The 18,775-nt window shown below is 36.9% G+C and overlaps 1 protein-coding gene across 19 annotated transcripts in view; it reads left to right on the top strand.

The window, feature by feature from the left end:
- The window catches only part of FARS2 (phenylalanyl-tRNA synthetase 2, mitochondrial), a 249,018-nt gene that overhangs the window by 6,938 nt on the left and 223,305 nt on the right, over positions 1-18,775 (top strand). Inside the window, exon 4 of one of the 19 annotated variants that reach the window (XM_066992471.1) lies at positions 18,074-18,154. The exons of 15 other annotated variants lie outside the window; for them this stretch is intronic. The gene's annotated coding sequence lies outside the window, so the exon portion shown is untranslated. Of the gene's footprint in view, positions 1-5,775; positions 5,834-18,073; positions 18,155-18,775 lie in introns of those variants that run through there. 3 more of the 19 variants (XM_013179296.3, XM_066992474.1, XM_013179295.3) reach the window with 3 other exon arrangements.

The raw sequence follows: 18,775 nt of genomic DNA, 5'->3' as shown, positions 1-18,775 counted from the left end.
ATTTGAAAATTGGTTTGACATAACCTTTTTGTTTTCTCAGTTATTTTTGCCCAAAACATAACTTTTCTTCTTCTGCAACACTGATTCCAACTTTGATTTTATTATACTAATCGCTTTCAGGGTGAAAAACTATATAGTACATTATTCCAGCACTTCCCTTGGGAAGTTAATGTTCTAAAATGGACAGATACAGCATTGCACATACAAAATTATCAGCTATTGAAGAGGTAATTAAACGTCATCTCTCTATAAAGGTTTGTTGGACATTGAAAAGCTAGTTGTCTTTTATGTTGGCACACTAGCTTTGTCAAGTTTTATGGAAGAAAGTTGTTCCAAGTAGAGTGATGTTGAGTGATAAAGTAAATGACTGAGTGGGGATTTACATAGGTTATGGCATCTTATGTTTTATGTAACGTAATTGGTTAGCTTCTTTTTCTGTTTTTCATCCTCTTTCACTCTTTGCATAGACTGTTTCGTATTCCCCCAGCCCTCACCCTGCAATTTATTTTATTCTGATACTGCCATGCTTCATTGTTTTCTTATGATAGATTTTAATTTAGCGTTCATTCTACAAACAAATTCTGCTGGATACATGAAGACTTGAACTCTTACTGGAAAAAACATGCTTGTATTTTTTTTAAATACATTTTTAATTTTAATAAACACTATTTAAAAGACCTCACAGGTTCTACTGACTCCTACTTCTGACCTGTTATTAAGAGTTCATTTGACCACAGTGTCCCCTGACTGCTCTCATTTCAAACCTGGAGTGACAGAGCCTGCTAGATGTGTGTGGAACTTTCCATGTTACAAATTGCAATTTTACAAATAGTTTTGAAGAAAAAATAAGAGACTGTTATATTTTAACTCTTTGATTTTCTTAGTATGCAATGGGTGGACATTAACTTAAGATTGTTTTGTCATTTATGACCTTGACCTGTAATAACAACTTGTTCTTCATTACTAGTAGAGATTTGATTCTTTCATGTTGTTTTCTCTTTTTCTGCAATTTGTATAGCTTCTTCCACCCAGTCAGTATGTATATCTTGGCTCAAAAATGCAAGATGAAGGGATATTGCCTTTGTTTTCTGAAGAGTAGACGGGGAAATACTTCCATGGAACATAGTTTGAGATGTGTATCCTGAGCTCTGTGTTTTCTTTTCACTAAGGCTTGCTTATTTTCAAATGCGTGGTGTCACAGAAGGGTTCTCTGACATAATTACAATATATAGCTTTCTCAAGGCATTTCAAGCAAAGATTTTCTTTCAATCTCTGTGCTGTGCTTTGGCTAGAGTAAGTATATCAACATTAGCCAGCCTTACAGGATATGTTACCTGGTAACGCTGAATTACCATTCGTGCTCAAGCATGATGCTGCTTGGGAGCCCATTGTGCATATTGGTGCTGTGTGCATATTCTATTTTTTAGCATTAGTGACAGACGAGTAAGTTAGTGATGCTGGCGATGTTCTTTCTATTGTAATACTGTCACACTTTTTTTTTTCCTTGTCTTCTGGTAGCAGGAATGGATGGAGACAAAATTTAAACCTATGTTCTTATTGACACTTCTTTTGCTTTGCTTGCTACAGAATATTTTGGAACTAGTTCTTTAATAAGTTACAGGAGATGTCCACACCTTTTGAATGTTGTAAAGTCAGTGGTGTTCAGACATGATCAAATGTAGTGTTACATGGTAGGTATGCCTGAATATGTGTGAAATGTTGTTGACTAAATTAATCCTAGCTGTAAACTTTAACAGAACCAGAGCACGGTTGTATCAGGAAATAAGAACAGATTTAAGCAAATCCATCCTAAAACTTGTCTGATATTTATTTGAGCAGGCAGAATTTTAAATTGAGGGATTTTATTTTAAAATTTCTAAAAGTATTTCTTGGCAGCACTGTCTATAATTCAGTATCACTTGTTGCAGTTAAAGTAGTTTTAAAGAAAAAGACTACGCTTTTTACCCTTAGACTTTCAACATATTTAATACATTTCTTTAGTTACATATATGTAGAAAATATTTCATAATATAAGTAGAATATTTACAAATTGTATATTCTCCAGTTATGAATGTATAGGGGTTAAAAAAAGACAGGAAACTCAAAGTAAAATTTTAAATCTTGTTAATGAAGGTTGGCTAGGCAGTTAATTCATGCGAGTCTTCTTGAATATGCTTGCTTTTAGGAAAGCAAAGTAAGTCTTTCATCTTGCAGGACAGCAATGTGTTGGAAGACTGATGAGGCAGCACAGAGTCTTGATAAAGACATGGGATTTTGAAGAAATAATTATCTGTCCACCTGTGGATTAAATTTTATTGCTGGGATCAAGGAAATAACAGCAGAGTAGTTAAAATAATATATAGAGAGTAAATAAGGTTACTAAAAAGACCAGAGTAAAGGAAGCAAGACTGAAAATGCTCAGCACTGCAGCCTTATGTGGTTTTTTTTATCCTCTGAAATTTGTATTGCTGTGAGACCAACTGTACTGAGACAAATACTGTGGCTGCGTGAGACTTGCTGACAGAGCTCTTCATCTTGTTTGGGAATCCTGCTGTCCATGTACATCCAGCATTTTGTATAGCTGAAATGTGTTGGAATGAACTGCCGTCTAAAAATCTATGTGGTAGGCTGCTTTCCCCTCCCCAACTCCTTTTACATCATGCCAGATTAGTTGCTTTTTTCTGTACGTTTTTTTCTGCCTTATTAATATCTACAACCCATGTGATTTGTTATGGAATATTAATGATGGCACGGTGTTTCTAAACAGATTCTGTAACATAGTATTTATTTGCAATTCCAACCTAAGACTTTGGATTAACAGTTCTTGTGAAATGAAGGGGTCTTCTGCTTCTAAATCCCATTAGCAGCGAGGGAGCACAACAGACTAAATCACTGACATGTAAGTGGAAGAATAAAAAAAAAATCTGATTGTTTTCTTATTCTCTCAGTCAACATAAAAGAGCTTCAGAAATAAGGAATCATGCTAAAACAATAAGGGCTTTTGCATTATGTAAAGCAAAAATGTCAGTAAGTAGAATTTACTTCTCAGTACAACCTGTAGGACCCCTTTACGTGTTTCAGAGATAATGGACCCTTATTAAGGACAGTGAGCCAACAGTAATGTTTTAAAGTAGAAGAAAGTCTCTCAAGTGTTTTCAAAAGCAACATTAGTGCCTGGGTGAATTTATAGGTAGCTTTTTTTTACTCATATCTTAATACATACAGCCCATATTATTCTGCACATATGTCTATATTCACTCAAGAGTTGAGGTTAAAACCATTTCTTATTTTTTAGAGCAGGAAAAATGTAGTGGCTGACTGGGTGGCATTGCATATGCAATTTTTATTGAAACTGTGTCTGAATACCATTCTTCATTTAAGCTTGTGTCCCTATATAAATGGAATGTGAAGTTTCAGATACAGACACCATTTCTCCTGTCAAAAGCTGACAGCTTCAGTTTTCATTTAACTTACACTTGATTCTTGAACAGGGAAGAATATTTTTTATTATTTGATTTCATATGCAATGCACACTATATTTGAGACATTGTTTATGTAACGTCTAGTAGCAGTGATGCATATATTGAATTCCCAAATGGAGATTTTACTCCTGGCCAGCTCTGCTTTAAGTCAATCAGAACCTTCATGCTGATCTGAACAGAGATTTGCTTAAACCCCAAGTACCAAGGGACTGAATTAAACATCTGTGTAGCACTGGGAGATGAGTTTTGAGGTGCTGAAATTAAATGATTTCATTTTTAATAGAGTCACCTAGTGAAAAATAGTATGTGAAAAAACATTGTTATCAAGAACTGAATCAAAGGTTATTCCGATAGGTTTCATATATGTGTTTAGTAATGCCCAATTGGCTGAAGTGGTCCAACAGTCATTACATTGCATTTGAAATTTAATTAAAAATAGGCAGTTATTTGATCTGAATGTTCATTCTTTGACTTTAAATTACTACAGATTGTTGTTCTTTTAATCTTAGGAAGCCTTATAAATTTAGTGCTCTATTTCAAGTACATTGGACTGACATTTCCCATGCTCGGATTCTGCAATATGTTGCTGCAGTGGTGAACAATGTGGTACATAAATTTATAACGAGTGTAAACCTGTCTGTGAAAGATCTAGCTGAAATCTTTTAGAACTATTGATGTAACAATAATAGTCTGTTTTCCCTCAAAACCTGCAGTAGCCTCTAATACAGCTTTATGAAAAAGATTATTTAATTGTATGTAACATAGTCAACTATGAAATGATTCACTTAAAATTCAGCTCTGAGGGAAAATACAAAATCTGTAGACTCATGGAGTCCTCTTCACTTTCACACTGTCAGAGTGCTTTTGATAAAGAAGAAAGAGGATGGGGTAGCAGCTAGCTGCCTGGAACTGATCCACAGCTCATTGAATTAAATGGGATTTTTTTTCACTGGCTTTGATCATCCTTGGATTGAACCTGTATGCATATGATCTAATTAGTAGCAAGCTTGGGGAAATTTTGGTATGTTGGCTTTTCTAGTGTCTTACCTACTGAGATGGTATAAACCAATGTATTTGTGTATCTATGATATGGCAAGTGTAGAAATACTGATGGTTGGCTTTCTTCACACTGGACCTCGATACAAAAGCTAGACATTTTACTGCTATAGGTTGAATTTGCCGGAGAGTAAAAAATTTTTTAATGTCTAACGTTTAGTTGTGCACTAACATCTTTATATGTTCATGTTGAGGGTATCGCTTATCATGCTGTCTTTTTGTTTGTTAAAATCATGTAAAGTGCAGCTTCATGCTGGGAGGCACCTTTACATGTTATGCAAGTTTCAGGGTTAACCAGAGGAAACCTCTCTGTGTAAAGCCAAGTTTACGTCAGGTTTGTAGGCCAAACCATTGCTCAGTCATAGTTGAAAATGGCCAAATGTTCGTCCTTAGCCATCAACCAGATTTGTATCATAATATTTTGTGCTGTGTTGCGCCTTATTATGTCAGCTGTCCCTATGCCTTTGCTGCAGCAGTTCCTGAAGTTAAGATACCGTTTGTTTCAAGGAAAGGTGTTGGGAACTGGTTGTGTGTATTTACACTGAATGTGGAGATTCCATGCGGATCAGTCTTGTATTTGCTTTGCAAATATTGGCAGATACTATTGTGAGTCTGAATGATTTACAGTCTAAGAGTTTATGAAAGCTAGCAGGCTTTCTAAGTATTAGGAGTGTAAGTAGGAAGTGCAGGTATAAATACCAAGGTAGACAGTAGAGTGTTAGCTTGTATCCTTTCTCAGTTTAGCAGTTGTGTAACTAGCCATGAATCTGTCACTTGGATTTACTTGCATTTCCTATAGTTTACACCCAGTTCACAGCCTGATAAATAGGGATTCTCTGATGTTATAGCTGTATCCCTGTCATGAAAATGAGCCTAAAAAATGAGGTCTGCATCAGTCAGAAAATATTAAAAGGAGCCCCAATTTTTTTCACGGGGGCATTTAAAAATTACTGAAGCAACATTAAGTAGTATACCAGCAAGATACTGGGATTTTATGTGGTTCTTGCTGCTTTACAAGAAAAAAGAGCTTATGTACTGTCTGCAACAGAGCATATGCCACTTTTGAGGCAGACATTGCCTTCATAAATAAGCATAACATGCTCACACCACACTGATAAGTGAATGTTTATCATATACAATGATTTTAGGGTACAAAAATATGTGTGCTTTAGGGAATGATCCAGACCTGGGAGAAGGAATGGAGTAGGTGATCTAAGGTGTTTTTTTTTATTTCTAGCTGCTGATCGATGAGCTCGTATTGCTAATTCTGCATTTGTGTTTGAGAAGAGACCTAGGTAAGCCTTTGTCTCAAAAAATTGATAACTTTTTTTAGAAGGAGAACTTCAATTCTACAGTGCGAATCTAAGAAATAGTAGGGAAGTCATATATTTTTGTTCTCCTGTTGTGGTGTCACATGGGAATAAAAGCATAGAAAAATATTGTTTAATAAATCAGGAAGCAAGATATGTATATCTTGCTTGTTATATCTTTAAACGTTACAGGTAAATGATCAGGATATTGTTGTATATGCTGGGAAAACTTCAGTTTCAGGTTCTGTCAAAAACCTGCTGTTTGATGACTGCTGCAAGATTTTTGAAGATGTAATTAGAGAGTAGTTTTCTACTGATTAGGATTTGGTTTCTTGTGTTTGAAAATGTCAGTTAGTTGACTTCTCTGGCTCTTTCATAGCTTACTCTTCCTGTATAGTCTACTGTTTCAAAAAATTGTCATCGTTGCTGTCATATCTCCCAACACTTCAAAAAAGAGAATCTTTGGAAAGCAGTGACTTGCATGCATCTACCCAGGATCACCCACAGAGAACCATGCAGTTTATGTGCTACACAGCCACTGTGTGCGTATATGGATTGACTCTATGAAGTCTCTCTAGTAAACCCTCTCTGGCTCAAGTATAATTCAATGGCAGCTTGTTTCAGATTTCTGAATGCTGATCAATCTGTTCACACTTAAACGTGTTCCAGCCCAGTGAAAGCAGTGAGTATCCTGGATGAATGATATCTGAAGAAGTGAAATAGATGGTATGTGAGTGTAATCTGCCCCCAGAGTGGCGGATTTGCTGTGCGTTCTTTAGCAATGACCTTTACCAGTGAGAATAGACTGAAGCTGTGTCATTTTTGAGAACAAGAGTGCTACTTTCACTTATGCTGTGGCTGGGTGCTTTGTTTTGCAGTCATTTTTGAAGACGCTGTTGGGTTGAATTTAATGTTATTCTTAAAAATTACAGTTTTAAAATGTAGATTCCAAAGGAAGTGAAGGCTACGAGACGGTATGTGTACATCTGATGTCAGTCCTTTTTCTGCTTTTCAGTCAAATTTCACAAAGGGTATCTAGATTTCAAAAGACAACAAGTTACATGTGTAGGTTGAGGAGAAAAAAAGGCTGAATAAAGGACACCACCTCTATTAATATCTCAGATAAAGCAGAGGTAATGGGGTGAATTTGTTCCTTATCACTGAAACTGCAAAAAAGCTTTGCTTCCAGACCCAGAGGAGATAAAGTTTTGCTGGTTCTGCTGCTTGCAAAAAAAGCTTACTCTAAGCTACTGAGGGTGAATTATCTTCCATTGGCTGACACATGGTACATAAATGGAAAAGAGAATAGTGCTGTCTGAAATATTTTTAAAGAACTGAGAAGGCATGCTTTATGAAAAAGTCTGAAAGACAACATGTAAGCTTCTGTTTAGAAGAATAGTGTATGTCTATAGGGGAGGGCTTAAAACAGAAGACATTATAGTTTCTGTGAAATCACAACATTTGCTAATGATCTCCAAGACTGGGAAAAATAAACATAAGCTGTTAGATTGCTGCAGAGGGAGAAGGCTTCTTAAACAATAAACCTTAAACTGACACGTCTACATCTTTTAAAGCCGTCAGTGTGTTGCCATCATCTGGAAAAGGACACAATAGCTTGTCATAAATGTATCAACTTTCCTCCTCAAATGAACATCTCCGTTGGTAATATGTGAGACCTTAAATTAATTATTTTTTAATGAAAACTGTTCTTATTTTGTGATTTTAAATTCCTTGCTACAATTAAATTCTGAAGTACAAATATTCTAGGTGTTTGGAAAATAAACCCAAAATTAAGAAACATAATTTTGCAAATAGAAGTCCATAAAATCCATTCATCTTCACTTTTTTTTTTTTAAATTCTGGTGGTTTGTTTTACTGTAGAAATCACAGTTTATTCTTCCAGCATATATATATATATATATTATTTTTTTTTCCTCAGTACTCTGGATAAGCAGCTCGTCAGCGGGGAAATTTTACCATCTTCACCTTGTAGAGTTGCAAAGTCCATCAGTATGTTATGTTGGTAGCTAGACAGAAAGAAAAGGTAGGGCATTTGTAGTATATCGAACACTTCAAGTCAGGCATAGACAAGGAAGATAGTAAAAACAGGTTTGTAACACCTGAGAAGTGAATTTATAAATGTGAGATTTCTCTTTGTGTGACTTGTCAAGATACTTACGTAGCTTTCATTCTTCCCCAAGTTAAGCATGTATAGTCTTGGAAAATATGCATTAAGTATAGGTTTGGTTTTGTGTTAGCAAGCGAACTCATGGGGGAGAGCATTACATTCCAAATAGATACAATTATGTTGCCCAGAGAAATTGTGGAAACTCATCTCTGAAGGCATTCAAACCCAACTAGATGACCTTTAGCAGCCTCTGTTAATTGGATGTGCTTTGGACAGCGTATTGCATTAGACTGCCGCTGGTGGTGTCTTCTGAACCTAAATTATTCTATGATTCTGTAAGTCTGTGACTTACAGAAGTAAAGCTTGTATTCAGTTCTAAAGGAGTCAGATCCTGAAGACTGTTACCTTTAGGAGAAGTTAAGTTCTGTCTTCCCTATAAGCCCAGCTCTGACTGTCTGTATCTTGCTGTCATTAGGCTTTGCTTTCCTGGTGGGCAGTTTTGCACTGCAGAAGACTGTAACCATCAGGAGAAGTTAAGATGTGGGAGATAGACCCTTATCAGAACAGATGTGTTAATTCTCTGGAGGACTTAAAAGTGAGATTTTAAACAAGTTTTTGTATGCTGAGAGCAACAGGGACAATGAGGAGAATTTCAGTTGCCACACCATTGGGCTGTTTGTATCTGGATCATGCTTTTGAGAATTCAACATACCTGTTTTTCCCATTCCAGGGGAAATTACTGCAGTTCCAAAAGGTTATGGAGAAAGGTAACTATCACTGTATTTTCTGTATTCCTTTCCCATTGCTTCTGTTAAAGGTTTTTGGAGCAGTAGCAATATTCCGACGTATACTTGGACAGTTTGTACTACAGTGAGCAAGCCAATTTGATTGTTTGAGCACCATAGTACATAAAAAAAAAAAAAATAAAAAAATCTTCCATGTAATTTGAAATGGTTTGACGAAAAAGAATGCATTTCCCTTGTGTATACACACAGAAACACACAGACATACCCCACTGCAACTAAACAACCTGCCTTTAGGAGATAATGCCTTAGGTGTGCATGGTCAAGCAAGAATCTGAACCTAGGTGACCTTGCTCTGTTACTGGAAATATTCAAAGCAATTTGATTTTTCTGAAAAAGCTAGTCATTTAAAATTGAATTCCATTGCTTGAAATAAGAGATGTTTTATAAAAAATAAGACAACAAAGTAGTAGTATGTTTACTGGCTCTCCTTCAAGATGCTGTTCTGCCAAGCCTACTAGGTAATATATTTACATTCTGAAATGGTGCTGTATTTTATTTCACTCTTAAATATAATACTGTGGAGTACCTAAGATTTGCAGCTGTCAAACTTTATCTGCTCAGAGCATCACTGATGATGTTTAATAAAGATCTCATCACCAGGTGCTATACAAATTTTGTAGAAAACCATAGTGATATTTCCTACAGATGATTGCTAATAGGCTTCCCTTCTGATGGCCTGCCCAGCCAGCACTTTTTAATATTTATAAGCTGTGATTTGAATTTGGAACTGGACTCTCTAGCTTTTATCCTCATAGGGAGCCACAGCATTAACAGAGATATGTGAAGCATTCTTTCTGTAGAAAGCTGTTTGTGGAATTCTTGAGGGAAGAGGTCTGTGTTCTCTGTTGATCCTGGACACAAATAAAGTACAACCTGGGGAATGTGCACCAGCACTAATGACTGCTATGTCATGCAGTCATGCATGACTGCTATGATCTTTGGGTTTTCTAGTCATCATCATCTCTTCTTATGAAGGGTAATAAATAATTTTTGAAGGTTGATTGTAAATATCCAGGTACAAAGGCTCTGTTTGGACTGACCATTGCAGCTCTGGACGCTTCCTGCCATTTCTTGGTAGCAACAGGGTGTCTTGCAAGTGGCATGAAAACCTGAAAACCTCCTTTTCTTGGTTTCTGTAGATGTTATAGAAACAGATACTAGGTTCAGAAGTGAATATTTATATACGTGCCTTTGTTCTCTTTTCGATTGCTGCAAGGAAAAAAATAGGCTGTATATTTTCTCAATGAAAAGCTGAGTGCTCCAAGACGAATTTAGCTCAACAGAGGAATGAAGAACCTTTACTACAATGAGCAACTTTACCCAGATGACTTATTTGCTGAAAATAATTAAGGTTATCTGGGTAGCTAAAAACTTTCGTCTACTATGTACCACAAGGAGCATTTGCTCATTTGTTTGCTTTGCTCATAAAAGTTTCCTTATTGTCCAAGCCAGCCAGGAAAACCAGCATAATTATTTAAACAAAACTCTCCCTAGCATACTATGATAAGGCCAAATAATTACATAGATTCATACGCTTAGAGTGGATGCTCAAAACAGCTTAAAAATGATGATTCATCTGACACAAGTTGTTTTCTGGACAGAGAACAGAGTTTACCTGTCCAATACTAATCTGGTTGGACTTTGCCATCATTAGGAGTGTTGTCATAGACTAAGTTTTACTGAGGTAGAGTAGAAGCTGAAATTACCAGTGTCAGCATCAGCAAAGATATAATGCATTTAATTTGTTCTTCAAATGTGGCTAAAATAATTCCACTTCAGATGTCCATTCTCTCAGGGAGAAATCTTTTTAAGCAGGTAAATTTGTACTTTTAAAGCTATTACCCACACAGTGCCTGTTTATGAGTAGAAATAAGCCAACATAAGCTTATTAAAAGAATTCAATGGTACACAATAAAATTGAGTTTCTGTAGTTATCGTGCCATTGATTCTCAACTGTATAAGTTCTCTTTATGAGAAAGTAATGCCTTTTTCAAACTACTGGTCCTTCAGGCTTTGTTTCAGATATTTAAGGGGGAATGGATCCTTTTGGTTGCTGTACTTCTGTGAAATGACGGTTTCCAGAAGTATATCTGTTATGGTTGGGCTAGTTAGTAAGTTCTTTATTTTCAGGGAGGCAGGCGCCAACAATTGTGGAATCTGGTAACCTGGATGGAAAGGAAAGGGATGAAAAACTGCTTTTGCCTCATGATGAACAGCTACTGAATAATTCTGAGTACATTCAGGAAACAGATCTGTTGAACAAAGCAGGATAAATTTATGGTCACTATGTAGAGTGAAATTTCATCTTTAAGAGAAATCGTAATGTGTTAGAGACTGAACCTACTTCCACTGAAGGAAATAGAACTGTTACTTCCATGAAAGATTTTTCCAGCCCAAACTCTAAAATGCTGGAATATTTTCAGGCCTGTGCAGGGAAATTCTTACCAGCTAGCTGTATTTAACAAATGTGAATGTAAGACAGATTAGAAAACTAAAATACAGTTTAAAATTAAGACCTAGAGAATTATATCAAGTTTTGTTACTGTCATGCACGCTGCTTTTTGAAGAAAATGCTGAAACTTCAAGATTTTTCTGTAGCAGGTTTTTAGGCAAGTGAAATCTTTCTGAAGGTTGGAATTTAGGAATATATCTGCTTAGGTGATTACAATTTCTTGCTACATAAATTAAGAGCGTTATGCACACTAGAGGCAGGATGCCCTGCCCTGGGATTACTCCTGTCCTCATAAGATCATTGTAATATAGTATTAAATTGTCTTAATGGACCGTAACTATAGGTCACTGATATCAGTTATGGGTGTGCTTTTTTCCTTTTTACAGTATGAACAATTTAATGCTTGGTAAAATGAGAAAATATATCTTTAAATAATTTTGGGGTTGGACTGTTCTCAAAGTTATGAGAGTCTTCGGACAGCGCATGCAAAGCCCCGTCCAAGGCCTTTTAGAAATAAGAAATTATTTGGCTGTGTGCGCTAGCTACCTCTGTTCTTTCCTGTAGTGTGGGCAAGATCCGTCTCCCATAGCAATGTAACGTACTCATATCATACTGAAACACAAATGATTAAAAATAAGATACAGTAAACAAAAGGAGTGGAGAGAAGAGGTGTTTTGCTACTAACATATTGGATGATTAACATTATAATAACTTCAACTTTTCTCCTGATGCATTTTTACAGTTAGCATTAAAAATTAAGGATGCTTGGTTTGCATGAAAGTTCTTAGTGAATGCAGGCTTTGCTCCAAATGTTTCAAATATATTTATTAAAAGAAAAAAAAAAAACACAGATGTTTCTATTGGACTAGAAGGGGGATGCCGTGTAACCTGTAAAATCTGTAACCTACCTCAGGAGCGCATTGGCTTTAGTGGAAGTCTTTTTCATTTGGATTTAAACAGAGTTTTATGTTTGGCATTATATCTGACAATTGTCACTCTTAAACCAGGTTATTTCAAAAGGTGGGGGGCAGTTCATGCATGAAAGAAATAACATTAGCCTTTTTTTTTTGTCGTTACATAATTGTGGGTTGATGCTAAAGCAGGGAATACAAAACAGTGGAAATAATTTGTGTGTTTAGCCACCGTTTAATGCTGGCTACAGTGTTGTCTGCTGTGCTTCAGCTGGAAGAGCCAAATTTTGCAATTTGGTTAAGGTGCTTGAGGTTTAAAGAACGAGGTGTCACACTTCAGCCCCAGGGATGGCCAGACTTCTTGTAGCTCTTGTTGAGATACAAAATTTAGAAGGCAACCATGTTTAAAAGAATTCATGCAATCAAAATAACTTTAATATGAAGAAATAGGTATCCTGAGTATTAAATTAATCATGGTTATTAAATTAGACAAATAAACTTTCAGTGGTACATAACTTTTCTGTTGCACCCAGTGCAGTATCTGTTTGCTTCATTTTAGTGTTGGTGGTTTTTAAGCACACTGTTGGGAAGTTCTTAAAAATCTGTTCTAATAACTACTGAGACAACACTGTCCTTCGTACACATGGGCTTTTTACAGAACTCTGTCTTGCATAGGCACATCTTTGCTCAGATTTTGTGGTTTTGTATTTTGTCAAAAATTATTTCTGTTGTATATTCCTTTCTCTTCATACATGTTTATGTAAGCATATTTTAAGCTTAATTCTGTCGTATTTTTGCTATATGGAAGTCAAAAGGTAGTACCAAACGTTTATGCACAAGAGTTAGTGTAAAGGAAATTAAAGTAATATGATAACTTTGGATGTCAAAGACAGTTGTGAATGTATAGAGGTCTGCCTTGTTCTGGATAACTGTATGAACCCAGATAGTTTTATGTGATTGAATTGCTTTTATTGAGGTGGTATAATTGATGATGTCAAACAAAACAGTTATTTTTTTCATCTGCATATGTCATATATAAAAAATAAATATAGCTCTGAATCAAAAGGTCAGCTTGAAAATATCTCAGTCTTGGAAAGTTTGGATTTCTGTTCCAAATTCTAATGCCTTCATTCATTGTTCTAGTAAAAATGATATCTGGCAGCTGATAAAGGTTAGTGCTAATAAAGAGCCGTTTTACTTTCAAACTCATGAAGTCAAACAAACCAGTATGCTTTGTTTTCTTTTTCATTCTGTTTCTTTGTGTAGTGGTGCTTTATGAGAGACCTGAGTATGGCTCATTGCACTGTCTGCCGGCTCTAACCTCCTTTCTCATCCACATTTAGAATTAACTAAACGATGGTACCCGTAACCGTTCACTGAGGCCAGCAGAGGAGGTAAACTGAGCTTATACTCTTGTTCTTATACTTCTTTGTGGAAGGAGAGGCTTTCAGATACTGTCATCTCCATAGGAACAGAAACGTTTTGAACTCTGAACTGCCCCTCCTGCTTAGGGCTTTGTCATCCATCCAATGAGTTGGCCAGCAATATCTTAAAGGCATTTTGAAGGCAGTGATGATTATAGTGCTTTTGCTTATATAAAAGGAAGTTATTGGACCTTTCTGTTGCCATGAATTCTTAAAGCTACTGACTTGCCATGTGCTTCCAAGGGTCACCTTAAAGAATTACTGTGTTCAGGGCAAGTAGTTGTAAAGACATGTAAGAGCCAAATATTTTAAACAAACAGGTCCGCTGAAAGCATGCGAGTAGTGCTGAGGGAATTGTATTCTTTTATATATTTTTTTTCTAGTGAAGGATATTTATTAGGGTGAGCAGATGGGCACTGCTCATTTCTGGCATTCATCAATAAACCTGCTACCTCTCCAGGTGGCTCAACAAAAAAATAATGCTGTGGCACTGCTCCCATTTTATTTTTATTCCTCTCAGACTAGTTAGTCACCTGTGTCTGTTCCCCTCATTTAGAGGCATCTGCTGGATTTTTTTTACTTCTGTTTTTGGTTGTTCTCCATTCTAAATTCACCAAGGAATCTTCAATAGGAGCTGATGCAAAGACTTTGCATGTTTGCCTAGCATTGCGCAAATATCTTCTCTTTAGCCAGCTTGTGAGTTTAATTTTCAGCAGCCTGTCCTTATGAATTAATGCATGTAACATCAAATTGTCCTTGTACTTAGTGGACTATTCTACCACTTTTCATTATTAATATGGCAGTTTTCTTATTTTTAATGTTGAAATATTAAAAGAATTAAGCACAAGCGAGAATCCACCATCTTGCAGAGGATCATCTAGATTGAAAAGATCTTCAAAGTCACCAAGTCCAATCAACTGGACCTGCTGAGTCACACCACTAAACCATGTCTCTTAGTGCTTACATGTCTGCACATCTTTTACATACCTCAGGGATGGGGACTCCACCATTCCCTGTGTAGCCCATTCCAATGCTTGACCACCCTCTCAGTGAAGAAATTCTCCCTCATATCCCGTCTAAACTTCCCCTGGCATAACTTGAGACCATTTCTTTGCATCCTATCACTTGTCACCTGAGAAAAGAGACTGACATCCTCCTCACTGAAGCCTCCTTTCAGGTAGCTGTAGAGAGCAATTAGGTCTCCCCTGAGCCTATTTTTTCCAAACTAAACCTCAGTTCCCTCAGCTGCTCTTCACAAATATTTTCTAGTCCTTTCACCAGCTTTGTTGCTCTTTTCTGTGTACTCAATACCCTTCTGGTAGTGAGGGACCCAAAGCTGAACATAGTACTTGAAGTGCGGCCTCACCAGTGCCGCATATGAGAGGACAATCACCTGCCTGGTCCTGCTGGCCACACTACTTCTGATGCAGGCCAGGATGCCGTTGGCCTTCTTTGCCACCTGGGCACACTGCTGGCTCATGTTCAGCTGGCTGTCAACCAGCATCCACAGGTCCTTTTCTGCCAGGCAACTTGCCAGCTACTCCTCCCCAAGCCTATATTGCCGTGTCGGGTTGTGACTCAAGAGCAGGACCCAGCAGAGAAGAAGAGTAGAGATTTTTCACACACAAGCGGTTGAAACACAAACTTTATCTACATTAAAATACATTTTATTTCTTACTTGAAAAGATGAGATTAGGAATGTGCTTCTAAAATGGAAAACCTCTTATTGCAAGTGTATGAGACTGTCTAGACTCTGTTAGAGCTAACTGTGTAGGACTAACCAACACCTTTCTCAGTATTGTAAGCAAGCGTGTCTGGAGTAGACCAGTAGCTTCTTTTCCACACTTACTCATTGTTCATGTTGAAGTCTCCTCACTTGCGTATTTTCATCATCATAACTGAGCCCTTAGCAAGTCTCTTGAATGTACGTGGTTTTTATCACTTGGTTGGATTTGAGAATGGGGTCGCCATAAGGCATATACATGTTATAAGACTGAACAGCTGCTCTGGTTGAAGGGCCAGGTCAGTGTTTGAGAGCTCTGTTTCCCTATGCATTCCTATGCTTTCCTTCTTTCAAACTCATCCTCGTTCTCACTCCTTTGTGGGTAAAGCTGCTTCTGTGTATCCATGGGTAGGCAGAGCAAGTGGGAAGTCTCCAGCACTCTCCCCTGCAGAGCTAGGCTGAGGCTGTTGGCAGATCCTGCTGAAATCAGTGGGTCTTCTCACACTGCGAGGAGCTGTTGTCTGGTGTGTGCAAACCTGCTTTGGTGAAAGAGTTGAACTCACTCAGTACCCCTAAGCAGCTTCAGCAAAAGCTTGGCTTCCCTATCTGTTTGGAGCACCAGCAGTATCTGCATTTTAGTGTATATAAATTGGGCCATGTTCCCAGGTTTCTATTTGTGATTGCATTTTTTTTGTTTGTCTAATACGTTACTAAAATTGTTATAGGAAACACTAGAAGAAAAGTCAATATAGGTGAACACCTTAACTTGAACAGAACTTGAAATGTTTCTGTACATCTTGTGTGGCCACAGGTGTAGGAAAAATGGAGACATTTGGTCATACTGAACTCAGTTACTTGTTTGTTACTTCTTAGTTATTAAGATTTTTTTTCATGTTGCACTTAAGGTTTGGGAGCACTGATATTCCTAATCTTGCTGCCTAGTGGTAGTACTATAAAGAATATGTGCTTTGAGTTTCAGTTCCAATTCCCCTGTCTTGATTATGTTTACTGGAGAACAGCAGAAATGTTTTTTATTTTTTTTTCTTGCAGATGTCTAGAATATCTTTTCCACCTTTCCTTTCTACACACTGTACTATCAGCACGTCTTTTTGCAGCTCCTGCTTTGCTGTTTTAATAAGTAGCCATTGTCAGTGATGCAGAAAGACTCAAGATAAATGATAGATTTTAGGAGGTAAACAATGAAATTCTACAGATCTTTTTGGTGGTGGTGGTGGTATTTGGTTTTATATTTTACTTTATTTTTCTGAGTGGTAGTATAATATCTATCCTGGGATTTATACTCGTAATAGATTATCATAATCAGTTCAATCAGCAGTGGCTCAATACCACTGAGATCTGATGTAAACCACAGTGTAATACCTACTGGGTAATCAAGAGTGAAATTTATAAATATTTACTAATATTTTCATTTTTATAGAGTTCTTCCTGTGCTCTTGCAACTTTTCTGCAGACCAGTTTGCCTCTGGTGAATGACATGTTTTATCCATGGCTTTGAACTCCTAGTGACTGATTTTTTTCTCTGTATAATTATTCTGTTTGGTGACTTTGCATTTCTGTGATATTGAGCTTTAAACTACAGGAAACAGACTGAAGTGACGATGCAGTCATTTGTCATTTATGATGGGGAACCATGTCAACACAGTTGAATTTAGTTTGACCTCAATGATTTTTCCCCTCCAAGTGTCAGTACAAAAAAGGTGTTGATGTCTTCAGGAGGGATTTCTATACAAAAGGGAGTCAGCTTGAGTATCTGGATTTTAACATTGATGATCTGGATGAGTAAGCAGTGATATGTATTCCATCTGTGTCAGACAGAACTGCTTGAGGGATACCTGTATGTTTTCATCACTGGAATTCAAATTGTTTTTATTTCGCTAGCTTAAGTCCCCTGTCTCAAGTCCATCGTATACTGCTGATATAAGAATGTGGCTTTCCACTGACCTCTGAAATGAGACACCAATACAGTCACAGTATGAATCAGTAAAGAACATTTAGATTTTTATGCAAAAAACAGCTAAATGAGTTTTACAGCTGATGAACAGTTGTGCTCCTCATCCTACTGCATTTCTCACAGTTGATTTTCTATTCCAACTTAAACATGTGGAGAAACCTGCTTAGCAGATATAAAATAGGCCTTATTTTGAAAGAAGATTGGCCTTGTAGACCCCAAGGTGGTGAAAAATAACATGTACATTTTAAACCACAGCACACGTGGCCTAATGTATCTAATGCAAGGCATATCTAATGAATTATTGCATTAAATCAAGGCTGATAATAGCGAGGAATTCCTACAGTCACTTATTTAACAATTTAGGGAAAAAAAAAAAGTGTAAAAAAAAAAGAAAGTGTAAACAATACGGTGAAAGTGTAGGCGTTCACCAAAATGGTATGAGTGAGCATTTTTAAGAGGGCGTTTTTTGGGTAAAGCTTGCGCATTTGCCTCAATTGAGGCAAATTTGAAAGAGATTCTGTCAGTTCTCTTGCTGCTGTTACACATCTTTATTTATGTTTGAAGTGTTCCTCTTTACTGCTGATGTTCTACTTGGTGCTTTTTTAAGTGGTTGGGCTCAATCCTACTGTCAGTTAAACCAGCACAGCTACATGAAACATCTGACCCGTAGGTCAGTGTTCTGTCTTTTACTCTTATAAAGGACTGAGATACTGAAATTATGATCTACAGAAGAAGTGCTGCATGGTAGAGAGGGGATGGCATGCTAATGTGAGAGATCTTTTAATAAAACTTTTTTCATCTTTTTTCAGAAGGAGAGATGAAAATAATAATTAAAAACAAAACAAAACAACCACCACATGATTACTTAAGGAAGGTCATCTGAAGAGGAGGTAAATAGAGGGCAATGCACATGAACCTTCAGTTCTATAGCTCCTTAAAATATATGTTTTTGTTTTTAATATCAAATAAAGTTCAGCCATTACTGATATGAAAATAGGAAGGAGTGTTTTATTGTTTAGATTGTCAACGTGAGCAGGACAGTCAGAGGGATTTCATATGTTCTGTACAGTAATATATGGCCAGGGCAGGGCACATCTTTCAGAGAGATATTCAGCCTCAATTTAAAGACCTAAGTTAATGGAAATTAAATCACATATGTTCCCAGGTAATTTCAAAGAAAAAGAGAAATCGGATAATAGAGTTCCTCAGTCAGTTTGAAAAGAACATAAATGAATATCGGCTCTTACAAACAAATTATATACACATATGTATCTGTGTGTGTGCATGTGCACACATGTATATATATACACATGCATACAAATGGCATTTACACGAGTGATTATCCCCTGCAGCAAATTAGTTACCAACTCCTAGATTATATCTATCCCAAATCAAGGCATGTGGATAAACTGTTAGGGAACTACTCTGTCCTGTCCTTGCTCTCTCCCCTAGCTCTACCCAACTAGTGTTCTTCCTTTCCAGATACGTCCTTTGGCTCACAGTATGGGTGT

This window comes from Anser cygnoides, chromosome 2, assembly GCF_040182565.1.
Source record: "Anser cygnoides isolate HZ-2024a breed goose chromosome 2, Taihu_goose_T2T_genome, whole genome shotgun sequence".
NCBI classification, from domain to species: Eukaryota; Metazoa; Chordata; class Aves; order Anseriformes; family Anatidae; genus Anser; species Anser cygnoides.
The sequence above is the reverse complement of the archived record's forward strand: the minus strand, read 5'-3'. Positions and strand labels throughout refer to the sequence as shown.